Raw genomic sequence first — 13282 nt, forward strand, 5'->3', positions numbered from 1 at the left:
CATGTCATTGGGTATAAATGGGCTTTAGCACTTAAATTGTTCAAATTTATTTTGTATCTTTTTAATTAATTTAAGCCTAGTCAAGTAAAAAATTATTATCTTTACAAAAAAAAATTGAGATGTGACACATAAGGCTAAAAGTCCCCTACCCCCATGAATAATTCCAATCTTTCTCCTGTCATCAAACTTCCCAGTTTTTAGCTTTTGAATATATATATATCTATATATTTACAAAGAGAGATTGCATGGAAATTATGTAGTACTATATAAGTAGTGCTATACTGTACATATTATTCTGAAACTTCTTTTTCTTTCAGTAATGTATATTAGAAATATATTGATGTTACTTTATACAGATTTAATGCATTACTTTTAGTATTAACATTCATTTACCACAGTTTACTGGTACATCCACCTATTGATGGGTGTTTAAGTTAATTTGGGAGAGTAAACATAAATAATGCTACAATGAATATTTTCTCATGTCTTAAGTAAAAGTACACTCATTTTTATAAGAAAATTAGACAAACATGGAAATATCCATTCACGGAAGTGGTGAACAGTGTCGGAAGATGGCTACCGCCAATTCTTCATCTGCCTGTAAACTCACACCGCTACTCACTTCAATAGCTAGATCATAATGCAATTCTCCTTGAAAATGAGCTGGCCTTACTTAGTTCATTGACAAATACAGGGCAGTGGAAATTGTGTTCTTTAACTACTGATGACAGGTCAAAAGAAGCATTGACTTTCTACCTGGGAAAAGCCTGTGACTATGTCAGAAGGGAGGACCCTGACACTGCCATGCTGTTAGGAAGCTCAACCTAACTATATGGAAACGTCATGTGGATACACTGAGAGAACAGCCAAGTCACATCTGTTCCAGATGTTAAGCTGAGTCACCATCAACGGTATGAATGAATGAGGAGTGTAAGAAAAGGGAAAGCAGAATCTTTCTTGGATCCCCAGCCCGGTCAAGTTTTTGGATAACTACAGCCCTAGCTGCCATCTACCTGCACCTACATGAAAGTCTCATGAGAACCAACCAGATCTTCCAAGTCAACCCCTAGAGCCCTAAGAAATAATAGTAAAGTTCTAACCACTAAATGTTGAGTTTTTTAATGTAACAATACATATCTGAAACAAGCTATGCTAATTTTCATTCTTGATCAGTGCTTTTCAATTCAGCTCCAAGACAGCTCCATTTACCACTGTCCTACCACTAGTATATGAAATTTCTTCACTACCTACAACCCATTTTTATACTAAGAAAACTTAAAGGGAGTTTTTTATAGCTGACTACATTGTAACAATTCTAAAGCAAAAAAAAAAAAAAAAAAACCTTATAATTTACATTTGTAGCAAGGAGGTTTAGCTATTCTCTTGTACTCAACACACAGAAAGACAGGTTCAGATAGACTCTCCAACCTTTCTTAAGTAAAGGAATAAAGCCTTTTTTATAGTCAAAACTGTAAAACAGCTTATGGTCACTGTAATGTCGGGTTATCTGGGAACCCAAATGTGCTGGACACGGTTTTGAACAGCAGTGTTTAAAATATGACTCTATATTATTTCCCAAGTGGTCAGTCTGAGAATGCCCCTAGGTCCACACATGCCAGGAGGGGGCTCATCTCAAGGCAGACATGGTTCTAAATATATAATTTCACTCCTTTCATCTTTCCAATTCAATTAAATACAAACAGCCCAACCCTGTCAGAAAAGGACTATAGAGAACTAGGTCAATATACTTCTGTGATAGTTTCTTTTTGGCCAATCAGTGGGTCAGTCCAATTATTTGATTTGGAGGATTAAAGAAAGTCTGTTCTTCAATACTGTCACTTAACTGCCATCAGTTAGACAGTCCCAGTGCTAAACCCGTAGAATACAGTATTCCCAGCATGGACAGGGTGTGCATCTAACAGAGCTGCTGGCCAGGAAAACCTGCCCCTTCTATGCCATTCCTTCTCATGCACTCAGAGAAACCCATCACTCAGCTTCTTCAGTCTTCTCTGTAAATCAGCCCCCAGTGGTTTTCTTTATCTACAAATGTAAAGCATGTTTGCTTTATAAAGCCATACAATGAAGAAGTCTATATCCCTTAAGTATTTCCCCCTTCCCCAATCATAGCAGATGTTTCCATCTTGTTTGCCCTTTCTAAACAACAGCACTGTCTCATTCCTTTCTGATTGAAATTATGGAGAATTACTGGAGAAAAGTGGGCTCTCACCTATTTATACCAATTTCTCACCCCAGAATGGGATCAACAGAAATTTTGGAAATGAAAATATAAACAATGGCTAAACCATGGGGATTGGCCCGGACTCTGTGCAAATCCTGCGGCTCTTGATTTAGATCAGGGAGAAAAAACAGAATGAAGGACACTATACCCGACAATTTCATGTTAGCATCAGCATGTTCCTAGTTGGAGCTTGACAACACTGATGTGAACATTTCTCTAAGACTATGGCAGTGTTGTTATTTAAATGAATATGGTGGAACCCCATTAAAGCACAAGAATTCTCTTTCATTGAGATGCACTGCATTGAATTGTTTTCTACAAAACAGGATCGGAATACAGGCAAATACTTGCTGTTAGAAGGCCTGCCAGTAAGACATCTATGAAGCTTCACTGACATCACCATTATTAAAAACACTAATAATTGGTAAATCCAACTCTCAAACAGTATAAAGTCATCAAAAAAAATGCTTTTACCCTCTGAAAGACATTTATTTAGTACAGTTTATATTAACAACAAAACAATGAAATAGCCTCATGGAGTCGAACTGAGACTGTTTGCAATTTTATTAGGTCTCAGGAGAGAACCAATAAATTATAACCACCAATTATTTATGATGCTTCTTGTAAATAAATTTCAGACCCATTCATGAATCAGTTTGACTACTTCAGTAAACCAAAAATAACTCAGTGACTCTGGGAAAAATACCTGGTTCTTCAAGACAAATGAATCCTAATCAAAAGAAATGGGAAAATAATAGGAGCTGTGACATCCCCGAGTATGTGGTTCTCACAACTATGGGGAAAGCTGATCTTGACCCTCGGGCACTCACATAGCAACCTCCATGTCCAAAGGAGACAGAAGAACCAGAAAATAAGCGAAAAACATCTCGGAGCACTCAAAATAGCTGCCACAAACTCAAAACATTAAATATTGCTCAGTTTGGCCCTGGCCGGTTTGCTCAGTGGTAGAGCATCGGCCTGGCGTGCAGAAGTCCCGGGTTCGATTCCCGGCCAGGGCACACAGGAGAGGCTCCCATCTGCCTCTCCACCCCTCCCCCTCTCCTTCCTCTCTGTCTCTCTCTTCCCCTCCCACAGCGAGGCTCCATTGGAGCAAAGATGGCCCGGGCGCTGGGGATGGCTCCTTGGCCTCTGCCCCAGGCGCTAGAGTGGCTCTGGTCGCAACAGAGCAACGCCCCGAGGAGCAGAGTATCGCCCCCTGGTGGGCGTGCCGGGTGGATCCTGGTCGGGCGCATGCGGGAGTCTGTCTGACTGTCTCTCCCCGTTTCCAGCTTCAGGAAAAAAAAAAAAATTGCTCAGTTTATTCAGGGGAGATTAAAGCCTTCCAGCAGAATTCTGTAGTTTGGAGCCTCAATTAATAACATATTAGAAATGGCAATTAAGGGGCAGTAGAAAAGTCAGGCTGCTAATCATAAACAATCTGACACCAGCAAGAAGTACAAGAAAGAAACAGAAAGCATGAAGGAAAACATACCAAGGTTAAGTCTGAGCATCCTGGGGCCATTTAGTGCAGAGGCTCACAGCTCCAGTGTTTTCAGAGCACAAAGAAAAGTTTGTTCATACATGTCTTCACTACACTTTGTGTATGAAGGCAGAAATCTGTGGAACACATTTCCAAAAGCTCTTCAGCTAAATATGACATATCTGCGCTTGGTTGTTAAGTGTTCAGAAAATTTTATTAAGTTTCTACTCCATGCGATCTCTCATGAGGTGCTAAGTTTCCATCTCACATTCATTTGAAAAAAGTATCAAGAAACTTTTCACATAGAGGTGACCTACTGTTGGCTTCTCTTTTCCAAAGCACTAGATTAGCCTGTTGTATAAGTTGTCTATATACCGCAGTGTCTCTCCTCGTCAACCGAAATAAGGACTTTGCCCACTCATTTCCTTAATATCTATTTGGAGGCCTGAGTAGATCCATTGAAGGCATCAAAACCAGACCTTGCTCAAAAGGGTTCATTGACATGATAAAAAGGTGAGCTAAACTGAAATATACAGTCACAAGCTTCTTAACTATGGGGATACATTGCTAGACGTGCATAATTAGGTAATTTCATCAATACGCGAAGATGGAGGGGCACAAAGAAAACCAGATAGAAGGTCATAGAAGACAATTTAACTTTGGGGGAGGGGTATACAGCACAATCAAATGTCAAAATAATCTAGAGATGTTTTCTCTCAACATATGTACCCTGATTTATCAATGTCACTGCATTAAATTTAATAAATAAAAAATTAAAAAAAAGATAGTTGCTATAAACACTTAGACTGTGCCAGTCACAAAGGAAGTACTCAGTGACTATTATTATTATAATAATTATTATTACCTCCTGCAGAAATATTTGTGTTATGGTGTGGCACCAAATGGAGATTATTTGGGGCCTTACATTGTGATAAGGTGTCAAGAAACTGCAAAACTGTTGATACTGGTATTTCAAAAAGAAGAGCCAGGCCCCCCTTACCCCTACCTTTTAAGGAGAAAAAAACAAAAAACAAACCCTGGAAGATTTAGGAATGTCTTTAATATGTAAACGACATTTATCCATTTATCGCTACTATGTTGATATGTAAAACAACATTTATCACTACTGTGTTATCTTGTGGTCTTGATGTGTAGGAATGTTTTTCCTTTTAATAGATCTTATAGATAAATGTTATAAGCTTATCAGTAAATGACTTTTGTATCATGCTCTCCCTCCTTTCCCCCCAACCAGTATGTGATCATGTCTATATAACCAACCTCAGAGCTATGATCTAGGCAACACGATTTGGGTTAGCTATACCCCGTGTCAGTCATATGTAGCCGGCTTATTAATAAATCTCCTCCCAAAATTAAAAAAAAAAAAACGCAAAGATCATATGCACCAGCGCAAACCTAGATGGTACAGCCTACTACACACCCGTGCTATAGGGCATAGCCTATGCTCCTAGGCTACAAATCGGTTCAGCATGTTACTGTACTGAATACTGTGGGCAAGAGTAACATAATGGTAAGTATTTGTGTATTGAAACATAGAAAAGAAACTAAAAATATGGCATAAAAGAAATGGTACACCTGGACAGACAGCTGAAGGGAGCTTGCAAGATCAGAAGTTGCTCTGGGTGGGTCATTGAGTGAGGGGGGAGTGAATGTGAAGGCCTAGGGCATCGCTGTACACTACTGTGGACTTTATCACCACTGTACACTTAAGATCCCCTACGTTTGTAAAACAACGTGAAATTGAATCAAGCACAACAGAAAATGATGCCATCAGGAGAGACAGTAAACACAAGGTACATGAGGCCGCTGCTGTGTAACACGGCATACTGTGTTATGGCAAACTCTCTCTCTCTTTTTTTTTTTTTTTTTTCTGAAGCTAGAAACGGGGAGAGACAGTCAGACAGACTCCCGCATGCGCCCGACCAGGATCCACCCGGCACGCCCACCAGGGGGCGATGCTCTGCCCCTCCGGGGCATCGCTCTGTTGTAACCAGAGTCACTCTAGCGCCTGGGGCAGAGGCCAAGGAGCCATCCCCAGCGCCCGGGCCATCTTTGCTCCAATGGAGCCTCGGCTGCAGGAGGGAAAGAGAGAGACAGAGAGGAAGGAGAGGGGGAGGGGTGGAGAAGCAGATGGGCGCTTCTCCTGTGTGCCCTGGCCGGGAATCGAACCCGGGACTTCTGTACGCCAGGCCGACGCTCTACCAGTAAGCCAACTGGCCAGGGCTGGCAAACTCTCTTGATAAGCAGAAAGAGTACACTCTCAAATAATGATAAAAGGTAAGGTGTAGTAAATACATAAAAATAGTTAACCATCATTTATTATCATTACCAAGTATTAGGGATTATTCATAATAGTATGTGCTGCATTTTTATACAAACGGCAGCGCAGTAGGTTTGTTTCCACCGGCATCCCCTCGAAAGCATGAATAATGCATTATGTTACAATGTTAAGATGGCTACACTCTCGCTAAGTGGTAGGAATTCTTTAGCTGTTATACAATGCGGTTCTTTGTTGACCAGAAAGCCGTTACGTGGGCATGACTGTACTGCAGTGTAGAGAAGGCTAAATCCTGGGAAAGGAGTGGGAAGGTGAGGCCAAGAAAGCTTCTCGTTTAAGAGTTTCCATATTGTGTCCCAAAGTACCCTCGATTCAGAAGAGGTGCTTCAGGAGAAGAAGCACTCTAAGGAATAATGGAAGAGAAAGCAGATGGCATGAGGCTTCAGACTCCCACACACCCTCTCCAGCCGAAGCGCCCTACTTTCATCTGTCTGTCACGTCTGACGGTCTATAGACATTTATTCTAACAAAGAATCCGCTAGAATCTATGTAAACACAATTAATTAAATTTAAAAATGCATATAAAAATAAATAAATAAATTGCACCTTATCAATAAAAACAAAAAGAATTCGACAGCCAAAAACAAAAGTTTCAAAGCCACTAATTATACACTAGCTATAACATACATCAGTCATAAATGGAGAATATCAAGAGCAAGAAACTAAATGAGATTAATAAATAACATCATTATTTGCACATTTAAAATACACAGGGGTCCCCAAACTTTTTACATAGGGGGCCAGTTCACTGTCCTTCAGACCGTTGGAGGGCCAGACTATAAAAAAAACTATGAACAAATCCCTATGCACACTGCACATATCTTATTTTAAAGTAAAAAAACAAAACAGGAACAAATACAATATTTAAAATAAAGAACAAGTAAATTTAAATCAACAAACTGACCAGTATTTCAATGGGAACTATGCTCCTCTCACTGACCACCAATGAAAGAGGTGCCCCTTCCGGAAGTGTGGCCGGGCCGCATAAATGACCTCAGGGGGCCACATGTGGCCCACGGGCCGTAGTTTGGGGACCCCTGAAAATACATATACTCATAAAATTTATACATTTGATAATACATGCATATTTAAGGACAATTTAAGTACACTTGAATGAGTTCTAATATAAGAGAATTAAGTGGAGGTGAGTATTTGGAAAGAAACGGAAGGCCAAATGAAATAAAATTAAATTAAATTAAAAAAGGACTCATGAGTGGACAATAATGACCCAATGCTGTGATTTAAGGAATATAAGTTCTGAACCTGAGATCCAAAGGACAATACTAAAGTTAAAACAAACTACTAACCGAGTTCCGACATGCTCATGGCAAAATATCTCAACTAACCACAGCTTCCACGGGGAAATGAAGCCTCTTGGCGGTTATCCTCAACTGTGGCGACCCATGGGGCCAGAGCTGTAACTTGCCGCCGATACAAGTTTTGAGGTCTGAAGTAATATATTTCTAAAAGCCTTGTCGCCATGAGAAGGCTATCTTAGGTTGAACAGAAAATGTATTATTTAGCAAAATGTTGCACCCCAGCTTTAAAAAGATATCCATTATGTAAATAGATGTGCAAAATCATTTTTTTGACTCACAGTTTGCTGCTAGCCGTTCAGTGATGATTCATGTGCGATTTATGTCAGGGAGACATGGTCATCTTGTGTCTTGGAAATACACAAACTGCGAAGATAAAGTGAAAATTATGTTCAGGGGTATAAAAACAATAAAAGATATACAAAAACTTCTGAAAACTTCAGAACACCATGGAATATTCCACGCTTTGTGAAGCAGAAACAAAGCAAACATAAAAACGCAGCAAATTATATCAAGTCAAAAAAGTTGTCCTTATGCCTAAGGTAGACCCATCTACTCTTTGCAAATATATGTGCTATTTATTATATATATTATTAAATGTTGCCTCTGTGCTTTCAGAACCTCTTCTCTAAATAACCTTTTCCTAACTTTCCAGTGAATTAAATCAAGAAGAAATGAGAATCTGACCTTTAAAGATCTGTCTTCCCTAGTTTAAATTATCATTAAAAATTTCAGATTTAAAATGTTAAAACTGAAAAACATTCATTAATTGTCTTGATCTTCATATTTTTAAAGATTATCTTACATAGAAAGTATCCAGAATAAACATAATAAACATCATGTTATTATGCCCAAGAAAATTTCTCATTAAGTCCCTGTGTACTTGTAAATAAATCATCATCATTGCTTCTTTTCTTTCTTCATTTGTTAACATCAAAGGTGTTTCATATTCCCTAATTTCTTGGGCCCGAGTTCATGATTAGATTAGCCAAAGGAAAACATTGATCATTTAGATCCTTTGTTGAATTTTTGCCTTTTACTTGTGAGATTTTCCTTTTCTTTCCCTGCGAATTTTTTGCTACAAATGAAAGTATAAAATCCCCTAATTATTCCCAACATTTCCTGATCTTGTTCTTGGTGATTTTGATAACTAGGAAAATTACAACCCAGAGATTTCCATACTAAAACCTTCATTAAGATATTTTCTTTGTTTCTTTTTTTTTTAACTGAGAGAAGGGGAAATAGTGAGACAGACTCCCACATGAGCCCTGACCAGGATCCACCCAGCAATGCTATCTGGAGCCAATGCTCATGTACTGAGCTATTTTTAGTGCCTGAGGCTGAGGCATTGGGACCAACTCAGTGCCTGAGGCCATGCTTAAACCAATTGAGCCACTGACTGCAGGAGGAGAAGAGGAAAAGAAGGGGGAGAGAAACAGATGGTCACTTCTCCTGTGTGCCCTGACTGGGAATCAAACCCAGGACATACATATGCCAGGTTTATACTCTATCCACTGGGCAACCATCCAGGGCCAAGATATTCTCTTAAATACAAAGATATTTTCTCAAACTTTCAGCATGATAAAATTGCATATCTCACAGTACAGAATAGAATCTAATAATACATATCAAAAGCTGGGGTTTTATATTTTGTTAATCAAAGGACTTTTCCGAGCTGGGACACCATCTCAACTGAATCCATTCCAAGATTTGGGGAACTAAAACTAAACACTATCACACTCACATAACTTTTGTTGTTCAGTGTGCAAATCCTAGTTCCATTTGCTTTTATATCTTTTTGCATAACCTGTGTTTATTTTTATTAAGTTAATCTTATATAACACTAAAAAATTAGAATATGAAAAAATATCATATATATTTTTCTTTAAAATACAATCATTCTTTTCATGGATAGCCACAGAATTGGCTTTGAGAAGCTGTTCTTGAAATTGGGCTCCATCACTCCTACAATACTTTGAATACTTTCATTTATTGCAATATGTAGGCCAGATAAAACAGAATTAATTTTTTGTTTTAACAGAGACAGAGTGAGAGTCAGAGAGAGGGATAGATAGGGACAGATAGATAGGAACGGAGAGAGATGAGAAGCACCAATTCTCAGTTTTTCGTTGCGACACCTTAGTTGTTCATTGATTGCTTTCTCATATGTGCCTTGACCCCAGGCCTTCAGCAGACCGAGTAACCCCTTGCTCAAGCCAGCGACCTTGGGTCCAAGCTGCTGAGCTTTGCTCAAACCAGATGAGCCCGTGCTCAAGCTGGCGACCTCAGGGTCTCGAAGCTGGGTCCTCCTCATCCCAGTCCGACGCTCTATCCACTTGCCACCGCCTGGTCAGGCTAAAACAGAATTAAATTTTATAAATAATCAACTGAGCTGTACTTACTCATTAAATTTCCAGGTTTTTGCTTGTTTGTCATACAAGCTTATCAGGAAAAAGTTTTGAGAAAGGGGTAGAATAAAAGCAGCCCATAATGAGCCTAAGGGGAAAATATGGATATGAAGGGTGTGTGTAAATAGGTAGGTCTAGACAGCAAGACTTAGCAAACTCTTAGATTGCCCATGTGATGAAGATAGAGACCATTGCTAATTTAGTTACTGTATCCTCAGAACCAAATACAGCGACTAGCACATAGTAGATGATCAGTAAATGTTGCATACATTTATGGGCTATAAAATCAAGAACATGGCATTCTGTTCACAAGAGTGAAAGGTGAAAATTATTTCAATCCTACCTAGAAGGAGCTTAGTGTACCAGAACCCCGGTGTAACACTAAGTGGTGGTTAATTAGGTGGGAGATCAGTGACAGAAACAGAACTAATCAAGGTTTAAGAAGAAAATATACTACTGGGATAGAGTGTGCTTTGGGGCACTTGAAATGCCTTTCTGAATCTTTGTAAGAGTGGTGGGTAGGAATGCAGGAATTCAGAATCAGGAGTGAGCATGGGTGGGAGGAAGACAGGACATCAACAGAGAGAGACATAGGGGAGTCATACAGGAGAATTTGTGTGTGTGTGTGTGTGTGTGTGTGTGTGTGTGTGTGTGTGTGTGTGTACATTGGTGTGGAAGTGGGTAATGTTTGACTGGCAGTTGAGCGAGTTCAGCTCAGCTTTAAAAATAAGGCCTGAGTGCCTGACCTGTGGTGGCGCAGTGGATAAAGCATTGACCTGGAAATGCTGAGGTCGCCGTTTCGAAACCCTGGGCTTGCCTGGTCAAAGCACATATGGAAGTTGATGCTTCTAGCTCCTCCCCCCTGCCTCTCTCTCCTCTCTCTCTCTCCCTCTCTTTCTCCTCTCTAAAAAAATGAATAAATAAAATAAAATAAAAATAAAAATAAGGCCTGAGTATATTTGTGAGGTTTCCAAGTAGGGAAAAAACAGATTCAAATAAGGATTAAGCAAGATTAAGCCAGTAGAATGAAGAATGGGTTGAGGAGTATAGAGGCTACAGAAACAAGAGTACAGGGCTTAGAACACTGCAAACATTACAAGAACCTCTTGCATATTTACTCAATTCACAGAGGAAACCAAAGAGATGCTCTCTGAGCAATGGTGATTGGCCAGACATTAAACATCTTAATGTCTATTTAATCAGTGCTTTGACTCCCATGAATGTATCTTAGAGAAAAAAATAAAGATGTGAGTGGAGATTTGTCTACCAGTCTGCAAATGGCCATTTTTTCTTAGACAATGGTTAATTAAATTATGAAAAACTATACAGCCACTATAAATAATATAAATTGATATATTGGAAATAAATAATGTTCAGGATATATAAAGTAAAAAGGCAGATTTACAAATGATATGCAGAATCCCAAAACAAAAATATATTATGTACACTCTGTATAGTAAAACATTGCTGTTGGTTCTATCCAGTGGATAGGATTAGAACTAAATATTCTCTTTTTTTCCTAATGTTTATTTTCTGACATGTCTACATTAACAAACTGTAACTGAAATCAGTTATGTTTACAAAATAATAATCATTGTATAAAATGCTCAAGTTGGTGAATAGGAGTCAAAATGAAAGGCAGGTGCCCCACAATAATATCATGTATTTATTTGTTTTCCATGGAGTTGTGTGGTGAACAGCAGGAGGGAAATGGTGCAGGGTCTTGGTAGCAAGCTCAAATCCAAATATGAGTGACATTTGCCTGGAGAGATGCTTTTGTTTTAGAAAAAAAAAAAACAATTTAAAAGCAAAAAGGAAAAGAAATGGAGTACTAAAGATGCCCAAAATTGACAAAAAGAAAAGGAAGCTGAATACACGAGGAACAAGAATCTTCATCTTGAGGATAGAATAGTGAGAGAGGTCCTGAGAAACGCAAGAACTTTAAGAAAAAACAAGTAAACAATGCTATAAATAACAGGTAGCTGGTACTAGGGAGAGATGTATGTGAACTGAGGAAACGTCTCTAGATTGGAAAAGTTATCGGTCTCTTATAAGGTCCAGGTATCTTCAAGAGTATAATTTTTATTAAGCTGGAAGAAAAATATAATTTCAAGAATTTTAATTAAGGATAAAAACGACAATGAAACAGAGTAGAATTTTTACTCTAGAAATTTGCTGTCCACAAACATAAGTGGAAGAACCATGAGAAGCCCTAAGAGAGTACAGACAGATGAAGGAAATGGCCCTAACATGTATTCGGTGGTGTTGTCCGTTTTATAAGGCACGGTCTCATAAAAATAGCAGCACCTCTTTCTCCAACAAAGAAAAGGAAAGAAAGAAATAAAGAATGAAAGAAAGAAAGAAAGAAAGAAAGAAAGAAGGAAGGAAGGAAGGAAGGAAGGAAGGAAGGAAGGAAGGAAGGAAGGAAGGAAGGAAGGAAGGAAGGAAAATTAAGAGTCACTACAAGGCTTTTAAATAAAGGAAAGAGTGGATGAAAATTTGTCTTTCAATAACCTGTGGCTTAAAAGTAGAATCATAGATCATCAGTCAAGAATTGCAAGGCAAAGCAGAGTCCAGCTCTTTAAGTATAAGCATTGGGGAAATTTATTGCAAAAATGATAGAAAGATTTACCACCTCAAACTACAATGGATACAAGATTAGCAGACAAGCAGTAGGAGACTGGCTAACACCTGGGAGCAGGTAATGAATCAATAGCCACTTCTTTCACCAGCCATTATTTTATTCTGCAGCTGGGGTACAACAGGGAAAAGGAGGCCCCGGAGATGACTCAAGCTTACTCCAGCAAAGACTGATAAACAAGTACAGCAGATACTCCTCAGAGCAAGGGAACTGTGTTATCAAAGAGAAGAGCTTTGATGGAGCGCACTTTGGTTTCCAGGCACAGCCAAGAGGTCAGTAGAGCCAGAAGAAAGCTAGATGACCAGATGCCTCGGAAGAGTTGAGTCTGGCAGAGGCTATTATCAACACCAGTTTTCTTTTTCAAATGGTCACACAGCAAGACCCCATTTTCCAACCTGACTTAACAGTTAGCTGTGGTCAGTGACTGAGTTCTGGAACGTGGAATGAGAGGGGTTTTCTAGGCCACTTTTAAGCTAAGATGGTTCAAATGTAAGTGTACCTCCCCCACAGTCTCTTTGTCCATTCATTATTTTAAAAGCAAGCACTTCAAGGACTTAGGGAAGAATGAGACCACAATACGAAAGGAACCTGGGTCCCTGGGATCACATGGAAGGTGTCCAATCAAAGTAAAAAATATATACATATGGATGGACAGTGTTATGCATGAAAAAATAAACTTCAATATTTTAATAAGTCACTGAGATTTATAATTTCATTTATTACAACATCTAGCATCATCTTAATCAGTATATTAAACCATTGGTGATCCATGTCCACTGATTGGGAGAGTCAGCAGATTTAGAAAGAGAGGTAGGAGAAAGAGCCAGATACGAGATGCTGAA

Source organism: Saccopteryx bilineata, chromosome 10 (assembly GCF_036850765.1).
Source record: "Saccopteryx bilineata isolate mSacBil1 chromosome 10, mSacBil1_pri_phased_curated, whole genome shotgun sequence".
NCBI lineage: Eukaryota > Metazoa > Chordata > Mammalia > Chiroptera > Emballonuridae > Saccopteryx > Saccopteryx bilineata.